General features: G+C 48.9%; 1 protein-coding gene across 5 annotated transcripts in view; it reads left to right on the top strand.

Annotated features, from left to right (window-relative positions):
- The window catches only part of SENP1 (SUMO specific peptidase 1), a 77,337-nt gene extending 64,970 nt beyond the window's left edge, over positions 1–12,367 (top strand). For 4 of the 5 annotated variants that reach the window (XR_006204817.1, XR_006204819.1, XR_006204818.1 and 1 more), the window contains 2 exons: positions 5,120–5,226; positions 5,665–6,211. The gene's annotated coding sequence lies outside the window, so the exon portion shown is untranslated. Of the gene's footprint in view, positions 1–5,119; positions 5,227–5,664; positions 6,212–8,156; positions 8,224–9,674 lie in introns of those variants that run through there. The other variant, XR_006204815.1, reaches the window with a different exon arrangement.
- The last annotated feature ends 989 nt before the right edge of the window (positions 12,368–13,356 follow it).

The raw sequence follows: 13,356 nt of genomic DNA, 5'->3' as shown, positions 1-13,356 counted from the left end.
TGCCATGGAGAGCTCAGACTCTCCTAGGTAGCCCGCCCCATTGCTGGAACAATAGGAATGTTCTTCCTAATGTCGGGCTAAAATTGGCCTCCTACCTCCGTTTAACACTCACCTATCTGTGCAACCTCCATGGAGATACGACTAACCTGGACAGAACAACTGGAAGTCAATTCACCATCAAAGGGAATGGAATAGACTGTCGAGGACCATTCTTGGGCAGCCCCTGCCTACAGGACTGGAGAGAAGGCCCAGCGTCTGGATCAGAGGGACCCGGGTTCAGTTTCGCTCTGTTGTTTCAGAGTTGTGTGATGATGGTGTGTTACTTAACCTGTTTAAGCTTCAGTCCCTTGTCTGTAAAAACAGGAATAATGGTAGCTGCCATCTTGAAAGGCTGCTGTGAGGATGCTGTGGGATGAAGTGGAGAGTGATTTGGCATGGAGCTGGTGTGTGGTCAGAATACAGCCGCTGTGGGTTTCATTGATGCTGTTGTAAGAGCACAGGCTCTAGATTCACATTGCCTTCATTTGAATCCCAGCTCCTTCACTTACTATGTAACTTACTTGACTTTGGACAAGTTACTTAACCTCTCTGGGCCACATATTCTGCATCAGTTTGGATATTTTTGGTTGTAAGTTACAAAAAAAATGGACGGGAGGGAGGGAGGAAAGAATCCAGCTCAATTTTCTTAATAATGGACTTTATTAATTCACATGACAATCCTAAAGTCATGAGAGTTTCAGGAATAGTTTAATCACGACTTCTGCTTATTCTCTATGATTCCTCTGGCTTTGCCTTCCTGATATGTTGGTTCATCCTCAGTATGGTTCACCCATGATCCTAAGATGGCTGCAGACAATTCTAGGCCTCCCACCTGTACATATCACAGTCTAGCATAAAACAGAAAGAGAGGTCTTTTCTTCCCTCATTATTAAGTCAAGTTCTAGTCTACACTTCACTTGGATCAACCTGAAGGTGTTCCTCTGGCATGCGCTATGGGGTTACCCTGATTGGCTCAGATCTATTGGGGCCTACCCTCAGACCTGGGACTCGGGTCAACCCTGCCTAGCCTGCAAGTCTGCTACACAGTGTGGGTGGGATATGATGATGGCTGCATGGAGAGGCAACCACCATGCATTTGTAAGGACTAAATGCAATAATGCATGCAAAGCTTTTAGAGCAGTTGTCTGACACCCAGTAAGTGTTAACCGTTTGTCATTAACTATTAATGTTATTCATATCCTGAGCACATTCCATCAGTCACTTTTCAAAGGCACTGCTGAGGGCCAGTTTGGGGGACTGTTCCAATTGTGTCACCAAGCCCTCTCCTTTCTGTTTTGTTTTTTTTTTTTTTAACATTTATTTATTTTTGAGAGAGGCAGAGATGGAGTGTGAGCAGGGGAGAGGCAAAGAGAGACAGAGACACAGAATCTGAAGCAGGCTCCTGGCTCTGAGCTGTCAGTACAGAACCCGATGCGGGGCTCGAACTCACAGACCGCGAGATCATGACCTGAGCCGAAGTCAGATGCTTCACCAACTGAGCCACCCAGCCTCCCCAAGCCCACTCCTTTCTACCTCACAGCAGCCATGTTGCTGCAGCCCTCCTCCCTGTTTCTTTCTCTCTTGGGCCCCTCCTCAGCCTCAAGCCATTGGGAATGCTTTAGGCCCTGCAGTGCCGACAGCCTGCTCTTGATCATGGCTTCTATAACTCCCTAACCCTCTCCTAGCTCCAGGGTACAGCTGTGCTGCCCAGCTCTTTGTCCCATAAGTAGGGTTTCCTTTATAGTCTCTCCACATCTTAATTTGTCCCTCCAAAAGTTGCTTTAAAGCATCCTGGACCCTAGCTCCATTCTCCCCTTTGATCTGTGTCATTCAAAAAACACCAGCTCCAAAATACAGGGGAAAGATAATACATCATCCTCTGCTGGCTCCATAAATTATCCCAGGAGAGATCAACTTTCTCCTCTGGACAAAAGTTTAAGGGTGTCCTTAGTGGCATGTGTTCTACCAACCTGAGTCTAGGCAGATTAAACCCAAGTCTTGGTGATGTAAAAATGCAGGAGATTTCTTACAGGAAAGAACTTCACATTCATGGTTAGTATTGGAATCTATTATTTTCAGATGACTGATGCCGTGAGCTTCTCTTTGACCTTCTTGCTACAGCAGAGAGAGCATGAGTGGTGCTGGTTACCAAGACTCTGGTCAACACTAGCCCCTTGCCAGAGCCTGGAGAAATGTGTCTGGATCCCTTCTTGTCTTACTGGTGCCATACAACTTAGTCCATTTGGTATCTTTCCATGGATCTGCCCAATGGCCCTGGGGGGGGGGTGGCTTATATAGTTTACAGGTAAGAGTGCCAGGCTGGATGACTTTACATAGTTTGTATAAGATCACCTAGCTAGGGGTGTCTGGGTGGCTCAGTCGGTGAAGCATCTGACTCTTGATTTTGGCTCAGGCCATGATCTCACGGTGGTGAGATAGAGCCCCAAGTTGGGCTCTGTGCTGGGCATGGAGCCTGCCTTGGATTCTCTCTCTCCTTCTGCCCCTCTCCCCCTCAAAAAAAAATCACCCAGCTAAAAAGTGAGAGAACTGGGACTTGAATCCAGGCCTCCTGAATGCAGTGCCAGTGTTCTCTCACTGCTGCAGATCCACATCTTGCCTTTGGACTGGTCCTTGGGAAGGAATGCCTTGAGAAACTGGAGTCAGGCCTGTGTCTTCGTGCACACCCCAGCCTGAGCCAGAGCAGGGGCTGGCCAGTGCAAATGATCAGGGAAGGGCCCTAGAGCCAGCTCTGACCCTGCCTGGCCTCTTCTCCCAGCAGGGGAACACAGTGGGGGGATCCCAGGAATTAGACCAAATCCTTAGCTCCATCTGTAAACATGGCTGCAGTCTCTTTCAGATTCCTTGAGCTCCATTCACATCTTGCTGGGTGAATCTCTCTCTGTTTTTGGCTTCAGTCTCCTCCCTATGTCTCTCCTCTCCATCGGACTTTGATTTTCCTCTCTCCTGGCCTGTTAGTCTCTTGATATCCAGTGTATCTTGGTTGACCTTTATCTCTTGTTGATGTCACCTTTCTTCCTCTCCCTCAGTTCCTCCTCCTGAACTTCCGGGTCAAGCAGGCAAGGGGGGGCTCCAGGAGAGGGGCTGCTGAGCTGCCTCTCCTCCCTCTCTCTCCCCCACCAGTGCCCTCCCCTGGCAGCTGCCCTGCACACTTCTCTTGGGCCCTGGCTCCTCATCACCATAGCCAGGTCTTCCTTGATGTGTGGGGCTGAGACAAGGCACAGGGAGGCCGTTAGAGCCACTTCTCTGGATACAAAAGCCTCTTTCTCCCCCTCAGAGATGAGGTTTCCAGGCAGGTTATTTTTATAGCAGGGCTCAGGCAGGATCCTTCAGAGAAAATAAACAAAGTCCCACACACCAGTCCTTCACACCCCTCAGTCCCTTCCCTGGAGAGGGGTCTGGCCTGGCTGTGCCCGCACAGGGACACCCACCGCCTCAGAGGGGCTACAGGGGCTGCTGCCTGGCTGGGAGAGGCTGGGAGGTCCAGCTGGGGAAGGAGCACTTGGGAGGGAGACAGACAAAGGTCCTCTGCAGCTGGCCCCAAGGGGTCCGGGAGGAGAGGGCTGAACTCCTGGGGACCCCATCTCACAATGTGGGAAGGGGTCTCCATTCCATATCTGCAGAGGAGAATTAAATTCAAATTCAGATTTAACCCAAATTTTCTAAATGCCTACCAGGCACCGTGCTTGGAAGTTTCAAACACATTTCACTTATTCCTCATGGTGGAATCCAGTAGAATTCAGATGGACAAATTGCCATTTTGTACCCACTGCTATATGCCCTGTTTTAGGTGCTTGAAAGACAAGAATAAACGAGACACATAGGGGGCTATTCTCATAGAGCTTTCCAACTGGTGGGGGTCTAGATTCCTCAGTACAAAAACTTGAGGTAGGTAGTATTATACTCATTTTGCAGGTGAGAAAACTGAGGCTCAGTGAGATGAATGACTCATCCAAGGGAAGCTTGGGCCTCAGAAGTCAAGGTCATCAGGGATCAGCAATCTCTAGGGGACAGGTTTCAGCTAAGAGGATGTAAAGGACAAACAGCCTGAGCAGGGATAAGGGAACAAGGGACAAATCCACATCCAGCCTTCCTGGGGTCCCCGGTCCCCATCATTCCAGATCTAGGGTAGGGCACACGAGGTTCCTAATCCTTGAAGGTAGGTAGGCAGGCAGTGATGCCTCGTCTAACAGAGCCCCAGAAAGGAAGGCCTTTCATAACTAGGTTCCCTGGAGTCCCCTCAAAGCTCCTTTATGAGGCAGCCTCAGGTTGAAAGGACTTCATAAATCATGTGCATTCCCCGTTTGGCGACAAAAATACCCAGCCCCTGCACGTCCCTGCCCAGCGGAGGCAAACAGAACTCACTGAAGCAAAGTGCGAGTCCACACAGGCAGCCACTGTCCTCGCCTCCCTCAACAGAGTCTGTCCCAGGACTCAGGCTCCTCTCCCTCTCTGGACACAGAATTCCAGATACCAACCATTCACACTAATTACCCTTCAGGAGGAGTGAGCTTCCTTCCACATGCTTCCTCAGCCCCACTGTTCCTTCAGCCTTTTCATGACTAATAGTGGAAGGAAGGAATGTGTTCAGAAGTTCCAAGTATCAGTAGGTAGAGCTCTAGAGCATTCTTGAAGAGCCAGAGGAGGCCCAAATAACACGTTCTGGTATCTATACTTCGTCGTCTTTAAAATGGAGCTAATAATCCTTGTGTTGTCTTACCAAGAGCTTATACGCAGGCAGTGTTTAGCACGGTGCCTGCCACATGGTGAGTGCTCAAGGAGTCCGAGCCACTGTTGGCCCTCCTCCCCGGGAAAAGCTAAGTATTCACTCATTCATTCAGTTTATTGAGTGCCTGTATGTGCTGGGCACTGGGGGCTCAGGGTCTCCTGACGCCCAGCCTCCAGCCTCCGGGGGTTCACAGAGTGGAGGCTGTTCAGACAGACCTTACCCTCGGGACTCCCAGGATCAGGCAGGGACGAGTATGGGGCATCCCCTTTAAAATCCACCGGTTTACTTCCCACCGCTTTCCCTGGTTGCAGTTTGTTGTTTTCATTCTGCTAGGGGCTGACCTCAGCATGGTTTAATGGCCTCGCCTCCTGTGGCCCCTCTCAACTGACACCTGGAATGCCACTCTGCGCCGCCTGGGCCTCGCTGTCGCTGCTAATGAGGTTTCCTAACAAAGCCCTGCCTCGCTGGAGTCTGCTCAGAGGGACTTCTGGACTGCAGCCTGGGGACCCGGGCTCTGTGGGAGGAAGGGGATGTGGCGAGGGGGGAGGGCTGAGGGAACACACATTTCTTTCAGAGAAGGCCGAGGACCGGGTGGGGGAGGGAAGGCCCGCAGCTCCTCTAGGCCTGTGGCCACTGGCCGGTCACTGGGGCACTGATGCTAAACCCCAGGCTCTGGGGCCGTCTCTGTAGTCAACCAGAGCAAGGGCTGAAGGGGACAGGACCAGGGGTAGGGCCTGGGCCTCCGGGGCCACACTTAGCACAGTGCCCTGCACAAGGGGGCCCTGGCTCAGTGTGTGCTGGTGGCCTCTCTCTAGCCTGCAAGATGGCCTTGTGTGTGCCCAGCCGTTGTCCTCTCTGTCCCCTCCCATCTGCCCCAGGGAAGCTTCATGTGCCACCGCTGCCGGTCTTGGCTGCCCCTGGGAAGATTCTAGTGTGAGGCCAAACTTGAAGGAAGAAGAGGTAGCTCCACAATGAGCCCTCAAGACCAAAGAGGACTCACCCAGAGAAGAGAAGGCGGTGAGATGGTCCAGGAATAGATGCTTTTCAAGGCTGCGGAGGACCTTCAGACCTGGGAGAGGGAACACTGCTCTCGGGCTCCGCGGAGCCTCTGATCAAGAGAAGTATGTAGAAAACACATCACAGGACATCCACCATCAGTCGACAAATACCTATCAAACACCTACTCCCTGTAAATGACTGCCAAAAGGCTGCTCTTGGTCAGAACTAAACTCCAAGTTCAAGGAAGGGCAGCCACCACAGGGTACTTATTGCTGCTGTGTATCTGGTGCTGTGCCAAGGGCAGCATCTCATTCAGCTTTCCCAAAAACCTGGGAGGAGGGAGATGTTGCTGTCATCACCCGTCATTACAGATGAAACAACTGAGGACCAGAGAGGGCAAGTAATTGGCTCAAGGACACACAGCTGGTAAGCAATAGTGCTAGAGTCACAACTCCAAGCCTGGCCCTGAGCGTTGTGCTAGACCATCAGTCTGCCTGTTGGGAGGAGGAGATTCAGAGGACTGGGAGGAGGTTGAGGAAGCATAGGGCAGGTTGGAGGTGAGTGGACAATGTACATCAGCAGAGCAGCTGGAGCAGAGGGATCGCCAAAGGGGGGACACCAGATTTCCAGGCAGTGAGTACATGGGCCTGTGGCGTAAGCGGAAAGATGGATTGAGAAGGGCCTGAAGTGCCAGGCTGAGGAGTCGGCCTCTATCCTGTAGGTAATGGAGAGTTATGGAGGGCTCTTGAGTATGAATTATGGGAGTAGTATTTGAGGATAGCGAGGCCGGCCAGGTGCAGACCTGTATGGGACGGACGGAACTGCATTCGAGGGAACTGTGACATGTCCCTGGAGCTATATACAGCCCCTCTCCCTGGCCAGTTCAGGGCAGGACCATCCTGCTGAGATCAAAACCGTGTCTGTCAGACCGCCATGTCCAGGAAACTTCAGATGAGGGCTGAGAGCAAGTGTGCAGCATTCCCAGAACTATTTGTCAGATCTGAGGACCACCTAGACTTATTATTCATTTAATAGTTTCCTTAAATCAACTCTCTCACTCTCTTTTGCTTTACTCAAGGTTACTTGAACTGAAAACTCTGTATCATGGGATTGACATTCTACCTTTCCCTCCAATCACATTGAAAGAAATACATTTAAAAATAAATATGTAACCATTAAAATGAAAAATGTTTATCCAAGTTCCATCTAAAGTCACCCCAGGGACCTCTGCATTTAGGAAATATCGCCTTGGTGACCCTCCCCTCGCTCCTTCCCCGGTTGAAATGACCTCACTCAAAGATTTCACATTTGGAAAAAGCAAGTCAGAAATCACTCAGAGCCAGGGGAGGGGAGGAGGTTGGGCACCAGGGGGCCTCTGCACACCAGTCCCAGTGGGGCGTGAGATGGAGGGGCTGGGGCAGCTGAGGGAGCTGCCTGGGGAGTGAATGAGGCCTTGTTTCCCGCAGTGGCAGTTAGGCGGTGTGCAGAGACCGGGCCGCAAATGTAAAGTTTCCAATAACTTTTGTGGATGGTTTTCCAATAAACATGTATGCCATCTGTCTGGACCAGGAGATGTGCAGTCCCAGGTGCCTGGCGACGGGGCTGGGTGGGGGGCTGCTCTCTGCAACGTCAGGCCTCTGAACCCCTCCCACCGTGTCCCCCCTCCCCAACCCCGACTCGTCCCCTTGTTCTTTCTTTTCGCTGAGATTAGAATAGCTTGCATTTGCTGAGAGCTGAGTGTGAATTCTCTTCACATTTTATCTTACTTAATCCCCACAATCGCTTTATAAGGTAGGTGCTAGCATCGTGCCACTTTCGTAGGTCAGGAAACATGGCAGCACATCAGCCCAGGAGCCCTTTGGACCCAGGTCCGTGTGACCCCAAAGCCCGTGGTCTCAGCCACCTGCACCCTATTTCCACTGCATCGCTCTTCCTCAGCCTCATCAGCGCACCGCCCTCCCTCTCCTCCTCTGCGTCTCTGGTCAGAGCCAGTCTCAGCCAGAAGCAGCACGAGAGAAGCCCCTCTCACAACTGGCACCACTCATGAATACAGCGGGCTGGTCTGCAGGTCAGTTGAGCTTTCTGACATGGGATTGACCAATCTAATCTCAGAGACCTTTTTAGCCATTGAAAGTTACTTAATTTATTGGCTCTGGCTTCAGATGAACAGAATAAATAAACGTCAGCTGAAAAGGAAATGGTTTCTGTGGTCTTTCTCTGAATTTGGTCCATCAAAGCCAAGTTCCAACTCTGGTTGGAAGCATGCTCTCAAAAGCATCTTCCAATGGTGTCCTTTCTTTGTTTAGTTGACTTATCACAGGGCTATACGAATTGATAATATGTCTTTTTCTTTTTTCTTTTTTTTTTGTAGATGCTCAATGGGCTTGTTGGGTCTATCCAAAGACAGAACATTATAGGAGAGGAAAATATCTCAAGAAGTAAGTTTCTCAGATGTCAAGAGACAGAAATGGTGGCCTTGAAGCATTCCAGCTACAGCCCTAGAAAATACTCAAGGCATCGTGGCTTATAATGAATCAATCAGCATGTTGCATTAGCTCTGCTAGCACAGGCCAAACTGATTTCAATCCTCTATTTCTTGGGTCAAGCTTTTTGTAGGGTCCAGTTGATCTGTCAATGTATATAATCTTCACAAACTCCCAATGTGGAAGCAGTCGGCTGGTACTTATAACCCATGAAAAAGAGTCTGATCCTCTGTGCAGAAAAAAGTCCATCAAGGATAGGGGTGCCTGGGTGTCTCAGTCAGTTAGGCATCTGACTTTAGCTCAGGTCATGATCTTGTGGTCTGTGAGTTCAAGCCCCACATCAGGCTCTGTGCTGATAGCTCAGAGCCTGGAACCTGCTTTGGATTCTGTATCTCCCTCTCTCTGCCCTTCACCCCCTCACACTCTGTCTCTCACTCTCTCTCAAAAATAAATAAACATTAAATTTTTTTTTAAAAAAGAGTATATACACCTTTGAGGTGCCTGGGGGGCTCAGTCAGTTAAGTGTCTGACTCTTGATCTCAGCTCAGGTCATGATCTCACAGTTCATGGGTTTGAGCCCCACATCAGGCTGACAGCGTGGAGCCTACTTGGGATTCTCTCTCTCTGTCCCTCTCCTGTTCACGCTTGCTCTCTCTCTCTCTCTCTCTCTCTCAAATAAACTTTAAAAAAGATTAAGAGATTTGCTATTTAAAAACAAAAAGATTAGTCACAGCCTAGATCAGTCAGTGCATATACGTGTTGTCAAAATCTCAGAAATAGCAGAAGTAAAAACAATGAATCACCAAAGTAGTAATTAGTAGAAATTTACTGTGCACACCAAAAAGACAGTTTGAGAGCAGAGAATGATAGAATCAAACAGTGGAATGAGGCTCTGGGGTATATTGTTGTAAAGCAGCTTATATAGCAAGAAAGCAGGGACTGCTAATTCTTCACGGTGATTGGTTATAGTATTAGAATTTCTTCCTTTTCTTTTCTTTTCTTTTCTTTTCTTTTCTTTTCTTTTCTTTTCTTTTCTCTTTCTTCTTCTTCTTCTTCTTCTTCTTCTTCTTCTTCTTCTTCTTTCTTCTTCTTCTTCTTCTTCTTCTTCTTCTTCTTCTTCTTCTTCTTACAATATTAGAATCTTCTTAACTGACAGGGAATTGGTCAGTGGTTATCTCATATCAACCTTGGGAAACAGTTCTTTGCCTAGGATTTCCAGAGGCACAAGCAAGAAATAATCCAAGTCAGGTTAGTTCTGCAAAATAAGTTACATTCAACTTTGTTGGTACAAGTAAATTGGTTTTGTCTGCTCAGGGAATTTTCAAGATTGGTCTCTATTTTTTTATTTTAACAGTGTGCACTCAAACACTGCCTTATGACCTCTCTTATTTTATGTTTGCATGCAGATTATAAGCTCCCTGAGGGCAGAGATCACAGACTGGGAAAGTCCTTCTCCTTCCAAGATGGAGCTTAAGACAGGCAGGGCCGGCCGGCAGATGAGGGGGGCAGCGCTCAGGCTCCCTGCATGCCATGTCCACACCTTAACGCTCTGATCCAGCATCTGACAGCGTTGCTGGGCTCCTGGGCTTGGAGCACCATGTTTGTTTTACTTTAACACAAGAGAGAGAGAAGACAAAAAGATAGGCAGCTAGGGGATCTCAATAGCTGCCCAGCCCAAGCACCAGCCGCCATTGGATGGGGAAGACCGACCAGGAGTGAAGCCTGAGAGTGGGTCTGGTTGCCCCCCTCGCCTCAACTGGGAAGGTTGCTCAGAGGGGAGAAGTGCGGCCCTAGACTCTGAAGGGTGTCATCCTCACCGGAGGACAGAGGGCGCCTGTTCCAGCAGCCCCTTTGGGGCTGGCATTCCTCTTCAGGCCCCAGCACCTATGGTCATTTTTCTTCCTGATTTATGTTTCCTGTGGAAAGTCTGAAGAAAAACCGTGGAGCATCTTTTGAGTTTGCCTTTGGAAGGGAGAAAATATGCTCCTTCTCTGCTGGGCAAACATCACAAACATTGGTGCTTTCACAATTCAAACACAAGCTGGTTTTCAAAGCCTCCCCGCCTGGCGGCCCATGGAGCTGTCGCTATCAGAGGGAGGACGGGCTGCAGCCACCTGGGTTGGGGAGGTTTGCTTTGGGAGCGGAGCTTGGAATTTGTGAATTTTCTACTCCAAGCACATCCAAACGGTGCAGCCACAGTCCCCTTCTGCACAACCTCGTTCAGGCAACCGGGGCTCCATCTGCCTGGGCTGGGGTGGAGAGCCAAGGGCCTCGGATGACTCCCTGCCCCACCCCCACCCCCAAGCCTGTGGCGGGGCAGGGGGAGGCTTAGCGGGAGGACAAAGATGAACAAAGATGCCCTCAGGGACTCTGGTCCTGCTCTCAGGGCGATGCTGAGCACAGAGGGTGGAGGTGAGAGTGAAGGGGACACGCTTCTGCATCCACACATTTTCCGGCCTCCCAAACACGAATCAGGGCAGAAGTTGTTCCTATAAAGCGGAATTGTGAGAGGCAGCTGCAGACTGTGGGCTGTCTGGCTCTTTCCATTAGTCTGTAACAAGGGTCTCCTTCCTTCCTCCAACCCTTCCTCCCTCTTTCCTCCCCCTCCTCCTTCCTTCTTTTCCTTCCTTCCTTCCTTCCTTCCTTCCTTCCTTCACAAGAGAATAATATAATAACTGCCAAGCACCCATCAATAGCTTTAACAATTATCAACTCATGGCTAATCTTATTTCATCTATAACTACACCTATCCCAGCCACTCCCTGAACTCCCACTGGAATGTTTTGAAGCAGATTCCAGGTATCATTTTATCCATAGATATCTGTACTTTTTTTTTTTTTTTTTTAAGTATTGGACTCTTAGGAACACCAAGGACCCACCCTCCTCTCCCACCACTTAGAAAAATGCTCCCCCCAGGCTTACCTATAAATATTGCAAATCACTGCAGGGGTCCAGGGAACCTCTGAGGCACATCTGAAGACCTTAAATTGAAAACCTCAGGTATATAGGATAATTTCTACCTCCAAAGGAGAACCTTCCTTTTGATAGCTTGGAACTATTAGCTGGTCCATCAAAGGAGATTTGCTCTCTTATGTTATTTGCAATATTTACTGAGTGCATGGACCAGAGCCGGGTTAGAAAAGGGGCCCAAAGCAGGGCAGCTGCCAGTGAGGCGTGTAGGGTCTGGTTGGGGAGGAGCTCTTGGGCTGAGAGAGCAGGAGCTGAGGGGGCACTCGGAGGGAGGGAAGGAGGGAGGGAGGGTGAGAGGGAGGAAGGTTCTGCATAATCTCTCCTGGGGATTTGTTTATTGGCCCGCATTAGTTTAGTCTTTTAGTGGCTGTTAATGTGTTTGTCTAGGGTCTGTTGTAATGTCTCTAAGATAAAGACCAGCTCAATTTACACTCCACCAGCAATTGCTGGGTTTGAGGCTTGAGGAGCCTGTGGGGGAAGTCACTCAGTGATCAAAGCCCTCCTTCAAGGTGTCCCCAAGCTCCTAAACTTGGAAGGGAAGCCCTGTTTCCCCGAGAACATCGGCAGAGTGCACAGAAAAACAGGGGGTTCCCTCCGGGCCAGACAAATAGATTTTTAAAATGAGGAATAGAACTTCTTTGTTCTTTTTGTTTTTCTTTAGAGAGGAAGTGTGGGAGCAAAACCATTTTAGATGTGGGGAGGCTGTGGAGAAAGCCTAGAAGTTTTCTGATGTTATCCAACCCTTTTGCTATTCCTCCACCCCTACCCCATCCCAGTCCAGTGTCCACAAGCCCAGGGACCTATAGTCAAGTCCAAGTGGCACAGAAAGAAAAAGAGAGGGCCTGGTGCTGGCGCATGGGTACCTAGGCCAATGAGGAACCAGAGGAAGAGCTGGGACAGGCACAAACAAAACTTGGAATTTATTACATAGAGAGGTGGCATTTCACCCAGTGAGGAGAGAAAGACTTCTCAATAAATATCCTGGGGAGACATTGGGGGAAAAAATAGAGTCAGATTCATACTTCACACCTTTAAAGGAAATGAGTTGCCTGTAGATATAAAGCTTAAATGTAAAAATCAAGGGTACCTGGGTGGCTCAGTCAGTTGAATGACTGACTCTTGATTTCGATTCAGGTCATGATCTCAGGGTTATGAGATCGAGCCCCTCAAGCCCCGCACCAGGCTCCACGTGGAGCCCACTTAAGATTATCTCTCCTCCACTGCCCCTCCCCTGCTTGCGTGTGCGTGCTCTCTCTCCAAAAAAAAAAAAAAAAAAAAAATGGGTGCCTGGGTGGCTCAGTTGGATGTGTCTGATTTCGGTTCAGGTCATGATCTCACAGTTTGTGGGTTCAAGCCCCATGTCAGGCTCTGTGCTGACAGCTCAGAGCCTGGAACCTACTTCGGATTCTATGTCTGCCCCTCTCTCTGCCCCTCCCCTGCTCGCACTCTGTCTCTCTCTCAAAAATAGATAAACGTTAAAAAAGTAAAAATCAAACTCTAAAAGAGAATTTTGAAATCTATGAATGAAACCAGAAATCATAAAATAATGATAAACTTAATGATAAAAATAAAAAGGTTTGCCTGGCAAACAAAATCACCACAGGCAAAGTCAAAAGACAAAATGCCAAACCACAAAGAAGTACTTGCTATTCTTACCCTGGACAAGGTCTAATGATCTGTACAAAGAGTGTGCACAAATCAGATACTACACAAAATACAAAACACAATAGAAAAGTGGGCTAAGTATATGGAAAAAAAAAAGAGCTCCTAGAAAATAAAAACAAAATAAAGCCCAGTCTTAATAAGAGAAATGCAAATCAAAACCACACTCAGACACCATTCTTCACTTTTCAGATAGGAAAAGGCCTGAAGGGTTAGTCACCATACAGGTGGCTGTTGTGAGATTTCTCCTTAGTAAACCATGGCAGGAGTGGCTGGAAAAGGTTTGGTCAAATGGGAACTCATACCCTGCTGAAGGGAATGGCATGTGCAATGTAGAAGGGAACTTAGTAATACCTGTCAGATCAGGTTCCATGTTCAGCGCAGAGCCCAACGCAGGGCTTGATCCCACAACCCTGGGATTATGACCTGAACCAAAATCAAGAGTTAGACGTTCAA

The sequence above is a fragment of the Panthera leo genome, chromosome B4 (genome assembly GCF_018350215.1).
Source record: "Panthera leo isolate Ple1 chromosome B4, P.leo_Ple1_pat1.1, whole genome shotgun sequence".
Classification (NCBI taxonomy): Eukaryota; Metazoa; Chordata; class Mammalia; order Carnivora; family Felidae; genus Panthera; species Panthera leo.
The sequence above is the reverse complement of the archived record's forward strand: the minus strand, read 5'-3'. Positions and strand labels throughout refer to the sequence as shown.